The sequence below is a fragment of the Panulirus ornatus genome, chromosome 21, assembly GCF_036320965.1.
Source record: "Panulirus ornatus isolate Po-2019 chromosome 21, ASM3632096v1, whole genome shotgun sequence".
In the NCBI taxonomy this organism is placed as follows: Eukaryota; Metazoa; Arthropoda; class Malacostraca; order Decapoda; family Palinuridae; genus Panulirus; species Panulirus ornatus.
This window is the reverse complement of record NC_092244.1, coordinates 22,070,142-22,096,216: the sequence shown is the minus strand read 5'-3', so window position 1 is coordinate 22,096,216 and position 26,075 is coordinate 22,070,142. Positions and strand designations below refer to the sequence as shown.

At 40.4% G+C, this 26,075-nt stretch overlaps 1 protein-coding gene across 11 annotated transcripts in view; it reads right to left on the bottom strand.

Annotated features, from left to right (window-relative positions):
• Nucleotides 1-26,075, bottom strand: part of LOC139756399 (protein kinase C, brain isozyme-like) — a 498,787-nt gene that overhangs the window by 181,925 nt on the left and 290,787 nt on the right. The window lies entirely within an intron of this gene.

Genomic DNA, 26,075 nt, shown 5'->3' with positions numbered 1-26,075 from the left:
TACATACATATCTATACATCTTTCTTTTCTTTCATACTATTCGCCACTTCCCGCGTTAGTGAGGTAGCGTCAAGAACAGAGGACTGGACCTTTGAGGGAATATCCTCACCTGGCCCCCTTCTCTGTTCCTTCTTTTGGAAAATTAAAAAAAAAACGAAGAGGGGAGGATTTCCAGCCCACCGCTCCCTTCCCTTTTAGTCGCCTTCTATGACACGCAGGGAATAAGTGGGAAGTATTCTTTCTCCCCTATCCTCAGGGATAATATATATTTATTTCTTTATTTATTTTGCTTTATCGCTGTCTCCCGCGTTGGCGAGGTAGAGCAAGGAAACAGACGAAAGAATGGCCTAACCCGCCCATATACACATGTATATACATACATGTCCACAAACGCACAATATACATACCTATACATCTCAATGTACACATATATATACAAACACAGACATATACATATATACACATGTACATAATTCATACTGTCTGCCTTTATTTGTTCCCATCGCCACCTCGCCACACATGGAATAACAACCCCTTCCCCCCTCATGTGTGCGAGGTAGCGCTAGGAAAAACACTAAAGGCCCCATTCGTTCACACTCAGTCTCTAGCTGTCATGTAATAATTCACCGAAACCACAGCTCCCTTTCCACATCCAGGCCCCACACACTTTGCATGGTTTACACCAGACGCTTCACATGCCCTGGTTCAATCCCTTGACAGCACATCGACCCCAGTATACCATATCGTTCCAATTCACTCTATTCCTTGCACTCCTTTCACCCTCCTGCATGTTCAGGCCCTGATCACTCAAAATATTTTTCACTCCTTTCCACCTCCAATTTGGTCTCCCACTTCTCCTCGTTCCCTCCACCTCTGACACATATATCCTCTTGGTCAATCTTTCCCCACTCATTCTCTCCATGTGACCAAACCATTTCAAAACACCCTCTTCTGCTCTCTCAACCACACTCTTTTTATTTCCACATATCTCTCTTACCCTTACATTACTTACTCGATCAAACCACCTCACACCACATATTGTCCTCAAACACCTCATCTCCAGCACATCCACCCTCCTGTGCACAACTCTATCCATAGCCCACGCCTCACAACCATACAACATTGTTGGAACCACTATTCCTTCAAACATACCCATTTTTCCTTTCCGAGATAATGTTCTCGACTTCCAAACATTCTTCAAGGTTCCCAGAATTTTCGCCCCTTCCCCCACCCTATGATTCACTTCCACTTCCATGGTTCCATCCGCTGCCAGATCCACTCCCAAATATCTAAAACACTTCACTTCCTCCAGCTTTTCTCCATTCAAACTTACCTCCCAATTGACTTGACCCTCAACCCTACTGTACCTAATAACCTTGCTCTTATTCACATTTACTCTTAACTTTCTTCTTTCACACACTTTACCAAACTCAGTCACCAGCTTCTGCAGTTTCTTACAAGAATCAGCCACCAGCGCTGTATCATCAGCGAACAACAACTGACTCACTTCCCAAGCTCTCTCATCCACAACAGACTGCATACTTGCCCCTCTTTCTAAAATTCTTGCATTCACCTCCCTAACAACCCCATCCATAAACAAATTAAACAACCATAGAGACATCATACACCCCTGCTGCAAACCTACATTCACTGAGAACCAATCACTTTCCTCTCTTCCTACACGTACACATGCCTTACATCCTCAATAAAAACTTTTCACTGCTTGTAACAACTTGCCTCCCACACCATATATTCTTAAAACCTTCCACAGAGCATCTCTATCAACTCTACCATATGCCTTCTCCAGATCCATAAATGCTACATACAAATCTATTTGTTTTTCTAAGTATTTCACGCATACATTCTTCAAAGCAAACACATCCTCTACCACTTCTGAAACCACACTGCTCTTCCCCAGTCTGATGCTCTGTACATGCCTTCATCTTCTCAATCAATATCCTCCCAAATAATTTACCAGGAATACTCAACAAACTTATACCTCTGTAATTTGAGCACTCATTCTTATCCCCTTTGCCTTTGTACAATGGCACTATGCACGCATTCCGCCAATCCTCAGTCACCTCACCATGAATCATACATACATTAAATAACCTTACCAACCAGTCAACAATACAGTCACCCCCTTTTTTAATAAATTCCACTGCAGCATCATCCAAACCTGCTGCTTTGCTGGCTTTCATCATCCGTAAAGCTTTTACTACCTCTTCTCTATTTACCAAATCACTTTCCCTAACCCTCTCACTTTGCACACCACCTCGACCAAGACACCCCACATCTGCCACTCCATCATCAAACACATTTAACAAACCTTCAAAATACTCACTCCATCTCCTTCTCACATCACCTCTACTTGTTATCACCTCCCCATTTGCCCCCTTCACTGAAGTTCCCATTTGCTCCCTTGTCTTACGCACTTTATTTACCTCCTTCCAGAACATCTTTTTATTCTCCCTGAAATTTAATGATACTCTCTCACCCCAACTCTCATTTGCCCTCTTTTTCACCTCCTGCACCTTTCTCTTGACCTCCTGCCTCTTTCTTTCATACCTCTCCCACTCATTTGCATTTTTCCCTGCAAAAATCATTCAAATGCCTCTCTCTTCTCTTTCACTAATAATCTTACTTCTTCATCCCACCACTCACTACCTTTTCTAATCAACCCACCTCCCACGCTTCTCATGCCACAAGCATCTTTTGCGCTAGCCATCACTGCTTCCCTAAATACATCCAATTCCTCCCCCACTCCCCTTACCTCCTTTGTTCTCACCTTTTTCCATTCTGTACTCAGTCTCTCCTGGTACTTCCTCACACAAGTCATCTTCCCAAGCTCACTTACTCTCACCACTCTCTTCACCCTATCATTCTCTCTTCTTTTCTGAAAACCCCCACAAATCTTCACCTTCGCTTCCACAAGATAATGATCAGACATCCCTCCAGTTGCACCTCTCATCACATTAACATCCAAAAGTCTCTCTTTCGTGCGTCTATCAATTAACGAGTAATCCAATAACGCTCTCTGGCCATCTCTCCTAGTAACATAAGTATACTTATGTATATCTCGCTTTTTAAACCAGGTATTCCCAATCACCAGTCCTTTTTCAGCAAATAAATCTACAAGCTCTTCACCATTTCCATTTACAACACTGAACACTCCATGTACACCAATTATTCCCTCAACTGCCACATTACTCACCTTTGCATTCAAATCACCCATCACTATAACCCGGTCCTGTGCATCAAAACCACTAACACACTCATTCAGCTGCTCCAAAACACTTGCCTCTCATGATCTTTCAGTTTTACCCATATCAATCTAAGAATTTACTTTCTTACACTCTATCACATACTCCTACAACTCTTGATTCAGGAGTAGTGCTACTCCTTCCCTTGCTCTTGTCCTCTCACTAACCCCTGACTTTACTCCCAAGACATTCCCAAACCACTCTTCCCCTTTACCCTTTAGCTTCGTTTCACTCAGAGCCAAAACATCCAGGTTCCTTTCCTCAAACATATTTATAATATATATATATATATATATATATATATATATACATATATATATATATATAATATATATATATATATATATATATATATATATAATATATATTTTTTTTTTTTTTTTTATACTTTGTCGCTGTCTCCCGCGTTTGCGAGGTAGCGCGAGGAAACAGACGAAAGAAATGGCCCAACCCCCCCACACACATGCATAAACACATGTCCACCCACGCAAATACACATACCTACACAGCTTTCCATGGTTTACCCCAGACGCTTCACATGCCTTGATTCAATCCACTGACAGCACGTCAACCCCAGTATACCACATCGCTCCAATTCACTCTATTCCTTGCCCTCCTTTCACCCTCCTGCATGTTCAGGCCCCGATCAAACAAAATCTTTTTCACTCCATCTTTCCACCTCCAATTTGGTCTCCCTCTTCTCCTTGTTCCCTCCACCTCCGACACATATATCCTCTTGGTCAATCTTTCCTCACTCATCCTCTCCATGTGCCCAAACCACTTCAAAACACCCTCTTCTGCCTCTCAACCACGCTCTTTTTATTTCCACACATCTCTCTTACCCTTACGTTACTCACTCGATCAAACCACCTCACACCACACATTGTCCTCAAACATCTCATTTCCAGCACATCCATCCTCCTGCGCACAACTCTATCCATAGCCCTTGCCTCGCAACCATACAACATTGTTGGAACCACTATTCCTTCAAACATACCCATTTTTGCTTTCCGAGATAATGTACTCGACTTCCACACATTCTTCAAGGCCCCCAGAATTTTCGCCCCCTCCCCCACCCTATGATCCACTTCCGCTTCCATGGTTCCATCCGCTGCCAGATCCACTCCCAGATATCTAAAACACTTCACTTCCTCCAGTTTTTCTCCATTCAAACTCACCTCCCAATTGACTTGACCCTCAACCCTACTGTACCTAATAACCTTGCTCTTATTCACATTCACTCTCAACTTTCTTCTTCCACACACTTTACCAAACTCAGTCACCAGCTTCTGCAGTTTCTCACATGAATCAGCCACCAGCGCTGCATCATCAGCGAACAACAACTGACTCACTTCCCAAGCTCTCTCATCCCCAACAGACTTCATACTTGCCCCTCTTTCCAAAACTCTTGCATTTACCTCCCTAACAACCCCATCCATAAACAAATTAAACAACCATGGAGACATCACACACCCCTGTCGCAAACCTACATTCACTGAGAACCAATCACTTTCCTCTCTTCCTACACGTACACATGCCTTATATCCTCGATAAAAACTTTTCACTGCTTCTAACAACTTTCCTCCCACACCATATATTCTTAATACCTTCCACAGAGCATCTCTATCAACTCTATCATATGCCTTCTCCAGATCCATAAATGCTACATACAAATCCATTTGCTTTTCTAAGTATTTCTCACATACATTCTTCAAAGCAAACACCTGATCCACACATCCTCTACCACTTCTGAAACCACACTGCTCTTCCCCAATCTGATGCTCTGTACATGCCTTCACCCTCTCAATCAATACCCTCCCATATAATTTACCAGGAATACTCAACAAACTTATACCTCTGTAATTTGAGCACTCACTCTTATCCCCTTTGCCTTTGTACAATGGCACTATGCACGCATTCCGCCAATCCTCAGGCACCTCACCATGAGTCATACATACATTAAATAACCTTACCAACCAGTCAACAATACAGTCACCCCCTTTTTTAATAAATTCCACTGCAATACCATCCAAACCTGCTGCCTTGCCGGCTTTCATCTTCCGCAAAGCTTTCACTACCTCTTCTCTGTTTAACAAATCATTTTCCCTAACCCTCTCACTTTGCACACCACCTCGACCAAAACACCCTATATCTGCCACTCTATCATCAAACACATTCAACAAACCTTCAAAATACTCACTCCATCTCCTTCTCACATCACCACTACTTGTTATCACCTCCCCATTTGCGCCCTTCACTGAAGTTCCCATTTGCTCCCTTGTCTTACGCACTTTATTTACCTCCTTCCAGAACATCTTTTTATTCTCCCTAAAATTTAATGATACTCTCTCACCCCAACTCTCATTTGCCCTTTTTTTCACCTCTTGCACCTTTCTCTTGACCTCCTGTCTCTTTCTTTTATACTTCTCCCACTCAATTGCATTTTTTCCCTGCAAAAATCATCCAAATGCCTCTCTCTTCTCTTTCACTAATACTCTTACTTCTTCATCCCACCACTCACTACCCTTTCTAATCAACCCACCTCCCACTCTTCTCATGCCACAAGCATCTTTTGCGCAATCCATCACTGATTCCCTAAATACATCCCATTCCTCCCCCACTCCCCTTGCTTCCATTGTTCTCACCTTTTTCCATTCTGTACTCAGTCTCTCCTGGCACTTCCTCACACAGGTCTCCTTCTCAAGCTCACTTACTCTCACCACCCTCTTCACCCCAACATTCACTCTTCTTTTCTGAAAACCCATACAAATCTTCACCTTAGCCTCCACAAGATAATGATTAGACATCCCTCCAGTTGCACCTCTCAGCACATTAACATCCAAAAGTCTCTCTTTCGCACGCCTGTCAATTAACACGTAATCCAATAACGCTCTCTGGCCATCTCTCCTACTTACATAAGTATACTTATGTATATCTCGCTTTTTAAACCAGGTATTCCCAATCATCAGTCCTTTTTCAGCACATAAATCTACAAGCTCTTCACCATTTCCATTTACAACACTGAACACCCCATGTATACCAATTATTCCCTCAACTGCCACATTACTCACCTTTGCATTCAAATCACCCATCACTATAACCCGGTCTCGTGCATCAAAACCACTAACACACTCATTCAGCTGCTCCCAAAACACTTGCCTCTCTTGATCTTTCTTCTCATGCCCAGGTGCATATGCACCAATAATCACCCACCTCTCGCCATCAACTTTCAGTTTTACCCATATTAATCGAGAATTTACTTTCTTACACTCTATCACATACTCCCACAACTCCTGTTTCAGGAGTATTGCTACTCCTTCCCTTGCTCTTGTCCTCTCACTAACCCCTGACTTTACTCCCCAGACATTCCCAAACCACTCTTCCCTTTTACCCTTGAGCTTCGTTTCACTCAGAGCCAAAATATCCAGGTTCCTTTCCTCAAACATACTACCTATCTCTCCTTTTTTCACATCTTGGTTACATCCACACACATTTAGGCACCCCACTCTGAGCCTTCGAGGAGGATGAGCACTCCCCGCGTGACTCCTTCTTCTGTTTCCCATTTTAGAAAGTTAATACAAGGAGGGGAGGATATATATATATATACATATATATATATATATATATATATATATATATATATATATATATATATATATATATATATATTTTTTTTATACTATTCGCCATTTCCCGTGATAGCGAGGTAGCGTTAAGAACAGAGGACTGGGCCTTTGAGGGAATATCCTCACCTGGCCCTCTTCTCTGTTCCTTCTTTTGGAAAAAAAAAAAAAAAAAAAAAAAAAAAAAAAAAAAAACGAGAGGGGAGGATTTCCAGCCCCCCGCTCCTTTCCCTTTTAGTCGCCTTCTACGACACGCAGGGAATACGTGGGAAGTATTCTTTCTCCCCTATATATATATATATATATTTTTTTTTTTTTCATACTATTTGCCATTTCCCGCATTAGCGAGGTAGTGCTGAGAACAGAGGACTGGACCTTTGAGGGAATATCCTCACCTGGCCCCTTCTCTGTTCCCTCGTTTTGGGGAAAAAAAAAAAAAGTGAGAGGGGAGGATTTCCAGCCCCCCCGCTCCCTCCCCTTTTAGTTGCCTTCTACAACACGCAGGGAATACGTGGGAAGTATTCTTTCTCCCCTATCCCCAGGGATACTATATATATATATATATATATATATATATATATATATATATATATATATATATATATACATATATATATATATATATATATATATATATATATATATATATATATTATATATATATATATATAATATATTTTTTTTTTGCTTTGTCGCAGTCTCCCGCGTTTGTGAGGTAGCGCAAGGAAACAGACGAAAGAAATGGCCCAACCCACCCCCATACACATGTATATACATACACGTCCACACACGCAAATATACATACCTACACAGGTTTCCATGGTTTACCCCAGACGCTTCACATGCCCTGATTCAATCCACTGACAGCATGTCAACCCCGGTATACCACATCGATCCAATTCACTCTATTCCTTGCCCTCCTTTCACCCTCCTGCATGTTCAGGCCCCGATCACACAAAATCTTTTTCACCACTCCATCTTTCCACCTCCAATTTGGTCTCCCACTTCTCCTCGTTCCCTCCACCTCTGACACATACATCCTCTTTGTCAATCTTTCCTCACTCATTCTCTCCATGTGACCAAACCATTTCAATACACCCTCTTCTGCTCTCTCAACCACACTCTTTACTACCACACACCTCTCTTACCCTTTCATTACTTACTCGATCAAACCACCTCACACCACATAGTGTCCTCAGAAGTGGTAGAGGATGTGTGGATCAGGTGTTTGTTTTGAAGAATGTATGTGAGAAATACTTAGAAAAGCAAATGGATTTGTATGTAGCATTTATGGATCTGGAGAAGGCATATGATAGAGTTGATAGAGATGCTCTGTGGAAGGTATTAAGAATATATGGTGTGGGAGGCAAGTTGTTAGAAGCAGTGAAAAGTTTTTATCGAGGATGTAAGGCATGTGTACGTGTAGGAAGAGAGGAAAGTGATTGGTTCTCAGTGAATGTAGGTTTGTGGCAGGGGTGTGTGATGTCTCCATGGTTGTTTAATTTGTTTATGGATGGGGTTGTTAGGGAGGTGAATGCAAGAGTTTTGGAAAGAGGGGCAAGTATGAAGTCTGTTGGGGATGAGAGAGCTTGGGAAGTGAGTCAGTTGTTGTTTGCTGATGATACAGCGCTGGTGGCTGATTCATGTGAGAAACTGCAGAAGCTGGTGACTGAGTTTGGTAAAGTGTGTGAAAGAAGAAAGTTAAGAGTAAATGTGAATAAGAGCAAGGTTATTAGGTACAGTAGGGTTGAGGGTCAAGTCAATTGGGAGGTAAGTTTGAATGGAGAAAAACTGGAGGAAGTAAAGTGTTTTAGATATCTGGGAGTGGATCTGGCAGCGGATGGAACCATGGAAGCGGAAGTGGATCATAGGGTGGGGGAGGGGGCGAAAATCCTGGGAGCCTTGAAGAATGTGTGGAAGTCGAAAATATTATCTCGGAAAGCAAAAATGGGTATGTTTGAAGGAATAGTGGTACCAACAATGTTGTATGGCTGCGAGGCATGGGCTGTGGATAGAGTTGTGCGCAGGAGGATGGATGTGCTGGAAATGAGATGTTTGAGGACAATATGTGGTGTGAGGCGGTTTGATCGAGTAAGTAACGTAAGGGTAAGAGAGATGTGTGGAAATAAAAAGAGCGTGGTTGAGAGAGCAGAAGAGGGTGTTTTGAAATGGTTTGGGCACATGGAGAGAATGAGTGAGGAAAGATTGACCAAGAGGATATATGTGTCAGAGGTGGAGGGAACGAGGAGAAGTGGGAGACCAAATTGGAGGTGGAAAGATGGAGTGAAAAGATTTTGTGTGATCGGGGCCTGAACATGCAGGAGGGTGAAAGGAGGGCAAGGAATAGAGTGAATTGGATCGATGTGGTATACCGGGGTTGACGTGCGGTCAGTGGATTGAATCAGGGCATGTGAAGCGTTTGGGGTAAACCATGGAAAGCTGTGTAGGTATGTATATTTGAGTGTGTGGACATATGTATATACATGTGTATGGGGGTGGGTTGGGCAATTTCTTTCGTCTGTTTCCTTGCGCTACCTCGCAAATGCGGGAGACAGCGAAAAAAAAAATATATATATATATATACTTAACTTTCTAAAAGGGTAAACAGGAGAAGGAGTCATGAGGGGAGTGCTCATCCTCCTCGAAGGCTCTGAGTCGGGTGTCCAAATATGTGTGGATGAAATCAAGATGAGAAAAAAGGAGAGTTAAGTAATATGCTTGAGAGAGGAACCTGGATGTTTTGGCTTTGAGTGAAATGTAGCAGAAGGGGAAAGGGGAAGAGTGTTTTGGGAATGTTTTGGGAGTAAGTCAGGGGTTGGTGAGAGAACAAGAGCAACGGAAGAAGCACTACTCCTGAAACAGGAGTTGTGGTAGTATGTGATAGAGTGTAAGAAAGTAAACTCTAGACTGATATGGGTAAAACTGCAAGTGGATGGAGAGAGATGGGTGATTATTGGTGCCTATGCACCTGGTCATAAGAAAGATCATGAGAGGCAAGTGGTTTGGGAGCAGCTGAATGACTGCCTAGGAGCTTTGATGTACGAGACCGGGTTATAGTGATGGATGATTTGAATGCAAAGGTAAGTAATGTGGCAGTTGAGGGTATAATTGGTGTACATTGGGTGTTCAGTGTTGTAAATGGAAATGGTGAAGAGCTTGTGGATTTGTGTGCTGATAAAGGACTGGTGATTGGGAATACCTGGTTTAGAAAGAAAGATATACATAAGAATACATATGTAAGTAGAAGAGATGGCCAGAGAGCGTTATAGGATTATGTGTTCATTGATAGGCACTTGAAAGAGAGACTTTTGGATGATACTGTGCTGAGAGGGGCAACTGGAGAGATGTCCGATCATTATCTTGTAGAGGCAAAGGTGAAGATTTGTAGAGGTTTTCTGAAAAGAAGATAGAATGTTGGGGTGAGGAGAGTAGGGAGAGTAAGTGAGCTTGGAAAGGAGACTTGTGTGAAGAAGTAACAGGAGAGATTGAGTGTAGAATGGAAAAAGATGAGAGCAAATGACGTAAGGGGAGCGGGGGAGGAATGGGATGTATTTAGGGAAGCAGTGATGGTTTGCGCAAAAGATGCCCGTGGCATGAGAAAGGTGGGAGGTGGGCAGATAAGAAAGGGTAGTGAGTGGTGTGATGAAGAAGTAAGATTGTTTGTGAAAGAGAGGAGAGAGGTATTTGGACGACTTTTGCAGGGAAATAGTGCAAATGACAGGGAGATGTATATAAGAAAGATGCAGGATGTCAAGAGAAAGGTGCAAGAGGTGAAAAAGAGGGCAAATGAGAGTTGGGGTGAGAGTATCATAAAATTTTAGGGAGAATAAGATGTTTTGAAAGAAGATGAATAAAGTGCATAAGACAAGAGAACAAATGGGAACATCGGTGAAGGGGGCTAATGGAGAAGTCATAACAAGTAGTGGTAATGTGAGAAGGAGATGGAGTGAGTATCTTGAAGGTTTGTTGAATATGTTTGATGATAGAGTGGCAGATATAGGGTGTTTTGGTTGAGGTGGTGTGCAAATGCTGGTAAACAAGAAGTTGTGAAGCTTTGAGAGATAAATATATTTTATATCCCTGGGGATAGGGAGCAAGAATACTTCCCACGTTTCCCGCGGTTAGAGGCACTAAAGGGACGGGTGAAATCTCCTCGTTTTTTTTTAATTCCAAAAGAAGAACAGAATGGCCAGTGGTATCCTCAAGGCCATCATCTTTCTACGTACTCGCTAATGCGGAAATGGCGAATATTTAAAGAAAAAAAAGAAAATATATATTATATATTTGCTTTTTTGGTCACCTGCGTTAGCGAGGTAGTGCAAGGAAACAGACGATAGAAATGGCCTAACCCACCCACATACACATGTATATACATACACGTCCACACATGCAAATATACATACCCATACATCTAAATGTACACATATATATACACACACAGACATATACATATATACACATGTACATAATTCATACTGTCTGCCTTTATTCATTCCCATCGCCACCTCGCCACACATGGAATAACATCCCCCTCCTCCCTCATGTGTGCAGGGTAACGCTAGGAAAAGCCAACAAAGGCCCCATTCATTCACACTCAGTCTCTAGCTGTCATGTAATAATGCACCGAAACCACAGCTCCCTTTCCACATTCAGGCCCCACAGAACTTTCCATGGTTTACCCCCAGACGCTTCACATGCCCTGGTTCAATCCATTGACAGCACGTCAACCCCGATATACCACATCATTCCAATCAACTCTATTCCTTGTACGCCTTTCACCCTCCTGCATGTTCAGGCCCCGATCACACAAAATCTTTTTCACTCCATCTTTCTACCTCCAATTTGGTCTCCCACTTCTCCTCGTTCCCTCCACCCCTGACACATATATCCTCGTGGTCAATCTTTCCTCACTCATTCTCTCCATGTGACCAAATCATTTCAAAACACCGTCTTCTGCTCTCTCAACCATACTCTTTTTATTTCCACACATCTCTCTCACCCTATTATTACTTACTCGATCAAACCACCTCACACCACATATTGTCCTCAAACATCTCATTTCCAGCACATCCACCCTCCTCTGCACAACTCTATCCATAGCCCACGCCTAGCAACCATACAACATTGTTGGAACCACTATTCCTTCAAACACCCATTTTTGCTTTCCGAGATAATGTTCTCGACTTCCACAAATTCTTCAAGGCTCCCAGAATTTTCGCCGCCTCCCCCACCCTATGATTCACTTCCGATTCCATGGTTCCATCCGCTGCCAGATCCACTCCCAGACATCTAAAACTCTTCACTTCCTCCAGTTTCTCTCCATTCAAACTTATCTCCCAATTGACTTGACCCTCAACCCTACTGTACCTAATAACCTTGCTCTTGTTTACGTTTACTCTTAACCTTCTTCTTTCACACACTTTACCAAACTCAGTCCCCCGCTTCTGCAGTTTCTCACATGAATCAGCCACCAATACCGTACCATCAGTGAACAACAACTGACTCACTTCCCAAGCTCTCTCATCCACAACAGAATGCATACTTGCCCCTCTTTCCAAAACCCTTGCATTCATCTCCCTAACAACCCCATCCATAAACAAATTAAACAATCATGGAGACATCACCCACCCCTGCCGCAAACCTACATTCACTGAGAACCAATCACTTTCCTCTCTTCCTACACGTACACATGCCTTACATCCTCGATAAAAACTTTTCACTGCTTCTAACAACTTGCCTCCCACACCATATATTCTAAATACCTTCCACAGAGCATCTCCAGATCTATAAATGCTACATACAAACCCATTTGCTTTTCTAAGTATTTCTCACATACATTCTTCAAAGCAAACACCTGATCCACACATCCTCTACCACTTCTGAAACCACACTACTCTTCCCCAATCTGATGCTCTGTACATGCCTTCACCCTCTCAGTCAATACCCTCCCATATAATTTCCCAGGAATACTCAGCAAACTTATACCTCTGTAATTTGAGCACTCACTCTTATCCCCTTTGCCTTTGTACAATGGCACTATGCAAGCATTCCGCCAATCCTCAGGCACCTCACCATGAGTCATACATACATTAAATAACCTTACCAACCAGTCAACAATACAGTCACCCCCATTTTTAATAAATTCCACAGCAATACCATCCAAACCTGCTGCCTTGCCAGCTTTCATCTTCCGCAAAGCTTTCACTACCTCTTCTCTGTTTACCAAATCATTTTCCCTAACCCTCTCACTTTGCACACCACCTCGACCAAAACACCCTATATCTGCCACTCTATCATCAAACACATTCAACAAAAATTCAAAATACTCACTCCATCTCCTTCTCACTTCACCACTACTTGTTATCACCTCCCCATTAGCCCCCTTTGCTCCCTTGTCTTACGCACTTTATGTACCTCCTTCCAAAACATCTTTTTATTCTCCCTAAAATTTAATGATACTCTCATCCCAACTCTCATTTGCCCTCTTTTTCACCTCTTGCACCTTTCTTTTGACCTCCTGCCTCTTTCTTTTATACTTCTCCCACTCATTTGCATTTTTTCCCTGCAAAAATCGTCCTAATGCCTCTCTTTTCTCTTCCATGAACAATCTTACTTCTTCATCCCACCACTTGCTACCCTTTCTAACCAACCCACCTCCCACGCTTCTCATGCCACAAGCATCTTTTGCGCTAGCCATCACTGCTTCCCTAAATACATCCCATTCCTCCCCCACTCCCCTTATCTCCTTTGCTCTCACTTTCTTCCATTCTGTACTCAGTCTCTCCTGGTACTCACACAAGTCTCCATCCCAAGCTCATTTACTCTCACCACTCTCTTCACCCTAACATTCTCTCTCCTTTTCTGAAAACCTCACAAATCTTCACCTTCGCCTCCACAAGATATATATATATATTATATATATATAAATATATATATATAATATAATATATTTTTTTTTTTTTTTTTTTTATACTTTGTCGCTTCTCCCGCTTTGCGAGGTAGCGCAAGAACAGACGAAGAAATGGCCCAACCCCCCCATACCATTACATACACAGTCCACACACCAAATATACATACTACACACTTTCATGGTTTACCCAACGCTTCACATGCTTATCAATCCACTGACAGCACGTCAACCCCTGTATACCACATGACTCCAATTCACTCTATTCCTTGCCCTCCTTTCACCCTCCTGCATTTCAGGCCCGATCACACAAAATCTTTTCACCCATCTTTCCACCTCCAATTTGTCTCCCTCTTCTCCTCGTTCCCTCCACCTCCACACATATATCCTCTTGGTCAATCTCTCCTCACTCATTCTCTCCATGTGCCCAAACCATTTCAAACAACACCCTCTTCTGCTCTCTCAACCACGCCTTTTTATTTCCACACATCTCTCTTACCCTTACGTTACTTACTCATCAAACCACCTCACACCACACATTGTCCTCAAACATCTCATTTCCAGCACATCCATCCTCTGCGCACACCTCTATCCATGCCCACCCTCGCAACCATACACTTTGTGAAACCACATTCCCTCAACATCCCCATTTTGCTTCGAGATAATGTCCGATTTCCAGAACATTTCAAGGCCCCAAATTTCGCCCCCTCCCCACCCTATCCATTTCCTTCCATGCTGTCCATCGCGACAGATCCACCCAAACTAAACACTCACTTCCTCCAGTTTTCTCCATTCAAACTCACCTCCCAATTGACTTGACCCCACCCCTACTGTACCTAATAACCTTGCTCTTATTCACATTTATATATATATATATATAATATATATATAATATATATATATACATATATATATATTTTTTTTTTTTTCATACTATTCGCCATTTCCCGCATTAGCGAGGTAGCGTTAAGAACAGAGGACTGGGCCTTTGAGGGAATATCCTCATATGGCCCCCTTCTCTGTTCCTTCTTTTGGAAAATTTAAAAAAAAAATGAGAGGGGAGGATTTCCAGTCCCCCGCTCCCTTCCCTTTTAGTCGCCTTCTACGACATGCAGGGAATACGTGGGAAGTATTCTTTCTCCCCTATATATATTTATCTATTTATTCACTTTGCCCCGTCGCCGTCCCCCGCACCAGCGAGGCAGCGCAAGGAAACAGACGAAAGAATGGCCCAACCCACCCACACACACATGTATATACATACACGTCCACACACACCACATATACACACCTACACACCTCAACGTACACACACATATACACACACAGACACATACATACATACCCATGCACATAATTCACACTGTCTGCCCCCATTCATTCCCATCGCCACCCCGCCACACATGGAATAACAACATCCCTCCCCCCCATGTGTGCGAGGCAGCGCTAGGAAAAGACAACAAAGGCCCCATTCGTTCACACTCAGTCTCCAGCTGTCATGCAACAATGCACCGAAACCACAGCTCCCCCTCCACATCCAGGCCCCACAGAACCCTCCATGGCCCACCCCAAACGCTTCACACGCCCTGGCTCAATCCATCGACACCACGTCGACCCCAGCACACCACATCGCTCCAACTCACTCCACTCCCCGCACGCCCCCCACCCTCCCGCATGTCCAGGCCCCGATAACTCAAAACCCCCCCCACTCCATCCCTCCCCCTCCAATTTGGTCTCCCACTTCTCGCTCCCTCCATCTTCGACATGTACATCCTCTCTGTCAATCCTCCTTACTCATCCTCACGAGTCCAAATTATTTCAACAAAGCCACTTCTGCTCTCTCAACCACTCTTTTTATTACCACACATATCTCCCACCCTTTCATCACTTAGTCAATCAAACCACATATATTTTATTTCATATATATTTGTCATTTCCCATATTAGTGAGGTAGTGTTAAGAACATGAGGATAGAGGACAAAGAGGATATATGCATCAGAAGCTAATATGAATGAGAAGAGGGTGAGAAAGAAATGAGCTTGGAAAAAAGAGGTGTGTGTGTGTGTGTGTGTGAAATACTAGAAGAGATTGGGTATAGAATAGCTAAAGTTGTAAGCAAATGAAGCAAGGGGAATGGGAGATATTTAGTGAAGCAGTGATAGCATGTGCAAGAGATATGGGATATGGGCAGTTGAGAAATTGGTATTAATTGGCGGGGTGATATATATTGTGATATATATATATATATATATTATCCCTGGGGAAAGGGGAGAAAGAATACTTCCCACGTATTCCCTGCGTGTCGTAGAAGGCGACTAAAAGGGAAGGGAGAGGGGGGGCTGGAAATCCTCCCCTCTCTTTTTCTTTTTTTTTTTTATCCAAAGGAAGGAACAGAGAAGGGGGCTGGATGAGGATGTTTCCTGAGGCCCAGTCCTCTGTTCTTAACGCTACCTCGCTGATGCGGGAAATGGCGAATAGTATGAAAAAAAAAAATATATATATATATATATATATATATATATATATATATAATATATATATATATATATATATATATATATTGTACAAAGGCAAAGGGGATAAGAGTGAGTGCTCAAATTACAGTGGTATAAGTTTGTTGAGTATTCCTGGTAAATTATATGGGAGGGTATTGATTGAGAGGGTGAAGGCATGTACAGAGCATCAGATTGGGGAAGAGCAGTGTGGTTTCAAAAGTGGTAGAGGATGTGTGGATCAGGTGTTTGCTTTGAAGAATGTATGTGAGAAATACTTAGAAAAGCAAATGGATTGGTATGTAGCATTTATGGATCGGGAGAAGGCATATGATAGAGTTGATAGAGATGCTCTGTGGAAGGTATTAAGAATATATGGTGTGGGAGGCAAGTTGTTAGAAGCAGTGAAAAGTTTTTATCGAGGATGTAAGGCATGTGTACGTGTAGGAAGAGAGGAAAGTGATTGGTTCTCAGTGAATGTAGATTTGCGGCAGGGGTGTGTGATGTCTCCATGGTTGTTTAATTTGTTTATGGATGGGGTTGTTAGGGAGGTAAATGCAAGAGTTTTGGAAAGAGGGGCAAGTATGAAGTCTGTTGGGATGAGAGAGCTTGGGAAGTGAGTCAGTTGTTGTTCGCTGATGATACAGCGCTGGTGGCTGATTCATGTGAGAAACTGCAGAAGCTGGTCACTGAGTTTGGTAAAGTGTGTGAAAGAAGAAAGTTAAGAGTAAATGTGAATAAGAGCAAGGTAATTAGGTACAGTAGGGTTGAGGGTCAAGTCAATTGGGAGGTAAGTTTGAATGGAGAAAAACTGGAGGAAGTAAAGTGTTTTAGATATCTGGGAGTGGATCTGGCAGCGGATGGAACCACGGAAGCGGAAGTGGATCATAGGGTGGGGGAGGGGGCGAAAATCCTGGGAGTCTTGAAGAATGTGTGGAAGTCGAGAACATTATCTTGGAAAGCAAAAATGGGTATGTTTGAAGGAATAGTGGTTCCAACAATGTTGTATGGTTGCGAGGCGTGGGCTATGGATAGAGTTGTGTGCAGGAGGATGGATGTGCTGGAAATGAGACGTTTGAGGACAATGTGTGGTGTGAGGTGGTTTGATCGAGTAAGTAACGTAAGGGTAAGAGAGATGTGTGGAAATAAAAAGAGCGTGGTTGAGAGAGCAGAAGAGGGTGTTTTGAAATGGTTTGGGCACATGGAGAGAATGAGTGAGGAAAGATTGACCAAGAGGATATTTGTGTCGGAGGTGGAGGGAACGAGGAGAAGTGGGAGACCAAATTGGAGGTGGAAAGATGGAGTGAAAAAGATTTTGTGTGATCGGGGCCTGAACATGCAGGAGGGTGAAAGGAGGGCAAGGAATAGAGTGAATTGGACCGATGTGGTATACCGGGGTTGACGTGCGGTCAGTGGATTGAATCAGGGCTTGTGAAGCGTCTGGGGTGAACCATGGAAAGCTGTGTAGGTATGTATATTTGCGTGTGTGGACGTATGTATATACATGTGTATGGGGGTGGGTTGGGCCATTTCTTTCGTCTGTTTCCTTGCGCTACCTCGCAAACGCGGGAGACAGTGACAAACCAAAAAAAAAAAAATATATATACATATATATATATATATATATATATATATATAATATATATATATATATATATATATATGTTCCCTGGGGATAGGGGAGAAAGAATACTTCCCACATATTCCCTGCATGTCGTAGAAGGCGACTAAAAGGGGAGGGAGCGGGGGGCTGGAAATCCTCCCCTCTCGTTTTTTTTTAATTTTCCAAAAGAAGGAACAGAGAATTGGGCCAGGTGAGGGTATTCCCTCAAAGGCCCACTCCTCTGTTCTTAACGCTACCTCGCTAATGCGGGAAATGGCGAATAGTTTGAAAGAAAAAGAAAAAGATATATATATATATATATATATATATATATATATATATATATATAATATATATATAATATATATATATCCATTGACAGCACATCGACCCAGTATACCACATCGTTCCAATTCACTCTATTCCTTGCACGCCTTTCACCCTCCTGCATGTTCAGGCCCTGATCACTCAAAATATTTTTCACTCCATCTTTCCACCTCCAATTTGGTCTCCCACTTCTCCTCGTTCCCTCCACCTCTGACACATATATCCTCTTGGTCAATCTTTCCTCACTCATTCTCTCCATGTGGCCAAACCATTTCAAAACACCCTCTTCTGCTCTCTCAACCACACTCTTTTTATTTCCACACCTCTCTTATCCTTACATTACTTACTCGATCAAACCACCTCACACCACATAGTGTCCTCAAACTTCTCATTTCCAGCACATCCACCCTCCTGCGCACAACTCTATCCATAGTCCACGCCATGCAACCATATAACATTGTTGGAACCACTATTCCTTCAAACATACCCATTAAATAGAAAAGGGAATTATTATTCCCAGAAGAGTGTTAATCAAGGATAACTGACCCTTTATTCATCTAATCTATAATTCCCTTACGTCCAATTCTGAGAGTCCTGGTGTTACCCAGAACCTTTCTAGAGGCTCTTGCAACCCAAGGCTGTGCTACTTCCAGTAGCAAGGAAATGAAGACTCCACTGAAGTGAGAAGTTCTTTGATGAGACTGTACTCCTAATGGTACTGTCTCACCAAAGGTGTCTTTTCACTCATGGTGTAACACTAAGCAGGCAGAGTCCAGTAACACGAATAATTGACTCTAGGAGGTCGCAATACACTCATTATTAGGCAGTACAGATCGTTTGCAGCAATTGAATAAATCAAAATTCATAAACTTCTGAAAGGAGTCAACAATAATGATACATCTAAGTACCATAAAATATCTTCAAATAAACACACTTTCTAAAGCAAAAAACATGTCTATAATGCTATACAAAAACACAAATAAACCTGTTACAATCAGGATGCATCCCATTGAAGCAACCTCTTACTTTGAAATATGCAAGACAAAACTATAATCAAAATGCACAATGCCTAAGTATATAACATCAGTGACTGAAATGAACCACAACTATAATTAGGAATACAGGTGCCAAAAGTGAAAGGGACAAGGAGATGAGGGGGAGATGGAAAGATGGAGTAAAAAATATTTTGAGTCCTCAGGGTCTGAACATGCAAGAGGGTGAATGGTGTGTATTAGAGAAAGTGGACTGGAGTGATGTGGTATACAGGAGGAGATGAGCTGTCAATGGATTGAACCAGGGCATATAAAGCAGCCAGGGAGAACCATAGAAAGGTCTGAGCAGCCTGGTTATAGATGTGGAGGCTGTGGTTTTGAGCTAGAGAATAGATGTGAGCAAATGAGTCCTTTTCTTCACCTGATCCTAGCATGACCTCATTAAAGCAGAAAACAGCAAAGAATCATGAAAGAATGAAAAAATAATAAGGATGTGAAAGGACAGATGCTGTCCCTGAATAAACAAGGAAATACTAAGTGATCATTCTTAAGTTTAGTAGAACTATTTGGGGAATAACAGAAAAGCCTTGGAATAAGGAATCTTTATGAAACTACTTAGAAGAGTACTACATTGAATTATATTACGTTCTTAGCCATATTCTATACCTGTGCTTAAACATAATCTTAGTGCTATTTAGGAGAAACAAAAAGATATAAATCCCATAAAACATAGTTAGAAAAAATTTAGAATCACCTCACAGACTATGATTAATCTCACATCAAATGATTTCAAAGAAAATGTGCTAGGAAGCATAACTTCAAGCAATTGGGAGCACAAGTTGCCAGGGGTAATAAATCAATTACAGTAAATACACCACCATCTTAGTCACCAGCAGATTGCCAAAAGATCCAAGCCACTGAAAAAGAATTCTTTAATACTTAAACATAAGATGACAACTGATAAGCTTCTGGAGAACAAAGGCCAACAACAATTATCATGCTAACTTTTCCCATCTCTGTCTACTTAGCTGGCATATCATATCATTAGTAGCCTATATAGGACTCTTCCATCATTAAGAAGGCACAGGAGAAAACTGTGCTTTCCTTAGTACCCCTAATGTTATTAGCGCACAGCCATCAACTTGAAGGCCATACCCACAAAATGACCCAACCAAAAATAGGTAGATTGTTGAATAAAGTTATTAAGAGGAACATATATGTATTAGTTTATGATGGAAGTGAAGAAGAACATGAGAAAAGTGAACAAATTACTCACTTAGTAATTTCAGCAGGATTACCTAAGAAGGATGGATATCTGCATGGGAGGCATCCCCAATGAACTCATGCTTGTCAAAAAATTTATGTAACAACTGTGCCAGATTTTCTCTGTGTAATCCTAAGACAATGGAAGGCTTTGGTAAAATATCATAAATCTATTTATTTATAATTATCATACTTAGTCGCTGTCTCCTGCGTCAGCGAGATAGCACAAGGAAACAGATGAAAGAATGGCCCAAACCACCCACATATACATGCCTGTACATTTCAACATATAAATACATATACATACACAAACATATACATACATACACATGCACATATTCATACTTGCTGCCTTAATCCATTCCCATTGCCACCCCACCACACATGAAAAACAGCAACCCCTTCCCCCTACGCACGCAAAGTAGCGCTAGGAAAATACAACAAAGGCCACATTTGTTCACACTCAATCTCTAGCTGTCATGTGTAATGCACTGAAACCACAGCTCCCTTTCCACATCCAGACCCCACAGAATTTTTCATGGTTTACCCCAGACGCTTAACATGCCATGGTTCAATCCATTGGCAGCACGTTAATCCCTGTACACCACATCATTCCAATTCACTCGATTCCTTGCACAATTATGGATACAGAGGTAAAATTTTTCTAAAGAAAAACACTCAATATCTCCCCACAAATGCTATCCATATAATCTCTCCATACTTCTTTGTAGGTGTAAAAGGTGTAACATCTATACATATAGTCATGATATTCACCAACATTGCAGTGCCTGTGTATGATCTACAAAAATGTATGAAATAAGAAAATGCATGAAATTGGAGGTGAGTGTTCAGTGTACAGAAAAAAATTCTTTAATATTTTCCCCACATCTGCCTGCTAGTCTTCTTCATCTTGAATGTTTATGCAAAAGGCAAAGCATTTCTGAATTCATTTACATTATCTACTATCAATGGTATACCTGTGTATGAAAAAGTACAGAGTGAAAACAAATTTATTAGATAGAAACACTTCTAAATCTTCCTAATCTATTGGGAGTTCACACATCCTCCTCCCACTCACTTAGCATTAGACCAGTTGAACAAAAAAGTACTAATGCAACTTTATGGGTTATTTTCTGTTACTTTTGAACATTAATCTATCATTTCATATTTTTCTTTTTCTAATTTTTGCACCATCTATGATGGAATTTCTGGACCATGCTTGCCGTTTCAGAGTTAATAAGTTAACTGGCGATCATTTTCAATGCATCCACAATTCCTGTTGAAGTAACTAGTTTATGGGCAGTGAAATCCACATATGAACATATAACCTATACATTTACTGTATACAGTGTACTGTATAAATATGAATGTGAGAAATCTAGTATTTTTGGACAGTATCATTATTGCTATTATCATCATTACTCCTATCATTATAATCATTATTATTATTATTATTATTATTATTATTATTATTTTATTATTATTATCTTTTTTTTTATTTTGCTTTGTCACCGTCTCCCGCGTTTGTGAGGTAGTGCAAGGAAACAGACGAAAGAAATGGCCCAACCCACCCCCATACACATGTATATACATACACGTCCACACACGCAAATATACATACCCATACATCTCAATGTACACATATATAAACACACACAGACATATACATATATACATAAGTACATAATTCATACTGTCTGCCTTTATTTATTATTATTATTATTATTATTATTATTATTATTATTATTATTATTATTATTATCATTATTATTACTATTATCATTATCTGTACAGTGTGCTGTATAAACATGAATGTGAGAAATCTAGTATTTTTGGACAGCATTATTATTATTATGATTATAATTACTATTATCATTATCATCATCATTACTATCATCATCATCATCATATCATCGTTATTATCAATATTTTCAACATTATTAGTATCATACTTCCCCAGAACCCTTCCTTAAGGGGCTCTTCCAGCTTCAATTTTGCATTACTATCAATAGCGGAGAAAAGAATAAACTCCTTTGGAATGAGCAATTCTTTGATGAGACTGTTCTCTGAAAATGCAACCTCAAAGAAGGCAAATTTTCACTCACAGCATACTCAGAAGCAGACAGAGTCCAGTAACGGTAAGAACAGATATACAGTAAAGATATTGTCGTCACCTACAGTATCAGGGGGGTTTGATATATCATGCACAAACCTGATTCTTATCAGCTATACAAAACTTGGGTTATGCTTATGTAAATGCTTGAACCCTAGAATGATATCAGCAACCTAAAGCTTAATTAACAATACTTTGGCCATATAGCTTTTGCACAATGTAATAAAAAATGCTCATTCGTATCCACAGGGAGCAAATGCTTCCTGAATTATGCTTTTTAGCTTCAAGTTGGCTAGGCAGCTAAATTTCAAGGTACCATGGCATAGGGCCACTTTTGAGTAAATCAAACCATAGATAAGAAGAAATATAACATAACTTTTGAAATCGAGTGAGTACCCCTTAATTAAAGTCTTTCATTTAATTGGTAGTCTAAAGCTGTCTGGAAAAAATAAGTGTGTAAAGAACCCAAAGGACTTTGCTCTTATAAAAATTCACATGAGGCATGGAACAGGTACAATCTGTTCTTTTTCTTCTGTTTGAAAATGAATCTGCTCATCTGCTTAACACCCATGTATTTCTAATCATTGCAACAACCCAAATCAAAACAAGCTCAAACCCAAGAGGCAAAATGCATAATGGAAGCCAGTAGCACGTGAAAGAATTATAAAGATGATGGGTTAACTAGGATATGACATACAAATAAAGGTGTAGTGCATTATTACAGTACTCCAGTACCTGATGCAGGAAATCTAAATTTCTTTTTTACCAGTAAAGTTGAAAAGCGTAATCAAGAAATCAGGCAGGGAGGATACCTGCAACTTCATATGTAGCTCTCCATCATATAAAGAAAACATTTAACTAAATGGAAGAAATTCAAGAAGGGATAATTTTGGTAGGAAAAAAACTGAAATGTGGGAATACTGGTATTATATATGCTAAACCTAAGTATAATGCCAGTAAGTAAGTCTACAGACACTATACTTACAGATGAAGATACAGTGGAGGTTCACATGGGATAATACTTAAAAATACTAAAAATTTGAAATACAGAAAAACCTACAAAAGAATAGGGGAATCTAAGGAAGGCATATTATTCAAGGATTTCAAAGCTGGTGGAGAAACTGTTTCAGTCTACCAAATAACTTATATTATGATGACAAAACAGCTTGACTAAACTGTTTATTATCAAAGTGATAAGAAAACAGTATCTAGATAATGTACAGATAAAAATACCAGTGAGGTAAGTGATACAATTAAAGGCTGTAGACCTGATGACCATAATTCAAATTGAGGATCAAGGAGTAACAGACAAAATTTTTTAAAAAGCATCTGACATGGAAGAGGTGGAAAATCATGTGAATGTAGATGCTTTTACTTGGGAAATGAAATTCATACGAACAATTTTGGTGTTACAGGAGTGGGAGGGGGTACCTGGTCTCAGGCAGGGTTAATACAAAAACCATCAAAAATAACACCCTCCTGAGGCTGGTCATCTCACAGATCTTTAAATATATGGAAGTAAAAAGTCAGTTTTCAGTGCTACAAACTCTTATTTCCTTACCAATACCAATCGAAGCTCTGTCTTGAACACCAGAGCTACAAATGGTAACAAATTTTATGTAGTTACATGACTGGCATATGTTCACAAAGAACTGTACAGTAAAGTAACTGGCCTGATGCTATGGACATGACAACTGTACAAACAAGTTCCTAACATATGATGGGTTGTGGTCAACAGTTTCCTGTGAGTGAAACTGCCTCAATTGCTATTACTTTAAAAAAAACTGCATGCATTAAAATTTATCATGCTATCATGCAATGTAGTACATTCTTATATCATGCACAAAGGTTTGAAAAGTACGGCACCATACCATTCGAAATCTCCTGTAGCAAAGTTAACATGACTTACAGATCCACTGATACAGCCAGTGGTAGTAAAAGCATCATCTTTAACTCATACCTAATACAGAACAAATCAATTCCAGTTCCATCAGAGCTGTTCTACACACTCACTCAACTGACAAATGTAAGTGCTAATTAATCTGATATTTTGTTAAATGCAGATGATAAGCACTTGTGCAAGATGACAGCCTCCTTCACCACCTTGTCTTACATCCTTAGTTTCACTCATCAAAGGTCATTAAAAGAGACACATTAACTTGAATCATATAACTGTATGATTAAATATGGATGTAACAATTGGTTGGCAAAGAATGGGGCAGTCTTCTAGCTTTAGCCAATGGCCATCACCAAACAAAAAAAAAGCTAATGAAAGATATGTGGAAAGTAAACATAGTAAAATCAAGCTGCAGATGTAGTGACCACAGAGGGCAGACGGCACAAGAAGCAAGTCAACAGATTATATGAAAGAGAAAGTTGTTTGAATATAAAGAATATGCCTGGGAACATAAAAGATATTGCAAAGAATACATGTTTAGGCTTATATAATATCCTGTCCTCTTTGGAGTAATTTATTCATAAATAGTCATTTACAAAAAACATGAGCATTTAGACCAAGTTTTTCTCCTAGAGTGCAAAGTAAATATTTTTCACATGATGCAAAAATGCCACACTACTTGCAATATTTAACATGACTTTTACTAGCAGTCTCTACTACATTTCTAGCAATTGCTCTACTTTATTTCTACTTTATTACTCTGCAATCCATTCAGTTGGCTACTTTACCTAAGAACACTTTACATAAATTCAGCAAGTAATTCAAGAAGAACAATGTGATGATTATAGGAGATGCATTTTTCGATACAAAACTTTTCAGTCAATAATGCAGGATAAATTCAAAGCATATAAGCCATAAATCTAATAACGTGGCCCTCACAGGTTATTGAATGAAAGAGAGTGAAATTGAACAATATCCCTGAGGGTTGGGTCGATAATTCTAGCATTCAAAGTTTTATCTAACTATTCAACCCACAATTCGCAATGTATAGTATTACCATAATCGTTGTATTTACTTTTACAGTTTAACCAACTTACTGAAATGGCTTTCAGTCAGTTAGATCTGAATGCTCAATGATAAAAATGAATTTTGCATAAGTACAACTGGTTCAGGATGTTTACCAAGTTTCCAATTTCCTGCATAGCCCTGGCCAATGTATATAAGCATCAATTTTTTTTAAATTCATTGAATTAATCAACAGTTTCCCACTGGTTATAAATGCTTCCACTATGTCACTTTTGTTGAAACAATGTTCTTCTTGTTTACCAGCCACACTTCAGAATATTCACTATCTTATATCATCCTACCTGGACTTCACTATATTTGAAATACCTAAATTGCAATAATCTTTTTCTGAATCTTTATTCTACTTATCACAGGAGGATGTTCAAAAAAAAAAATGGAAATAACTATATCTGAGAAAAACAATTACCTGTATGGTGTTCTGGTATATTTTTCTAGTAATTTTATTACTATATATTTATGGTGATTGATTAAAGACTTACATTAATGATCAGATGCATGAATATCTTAAC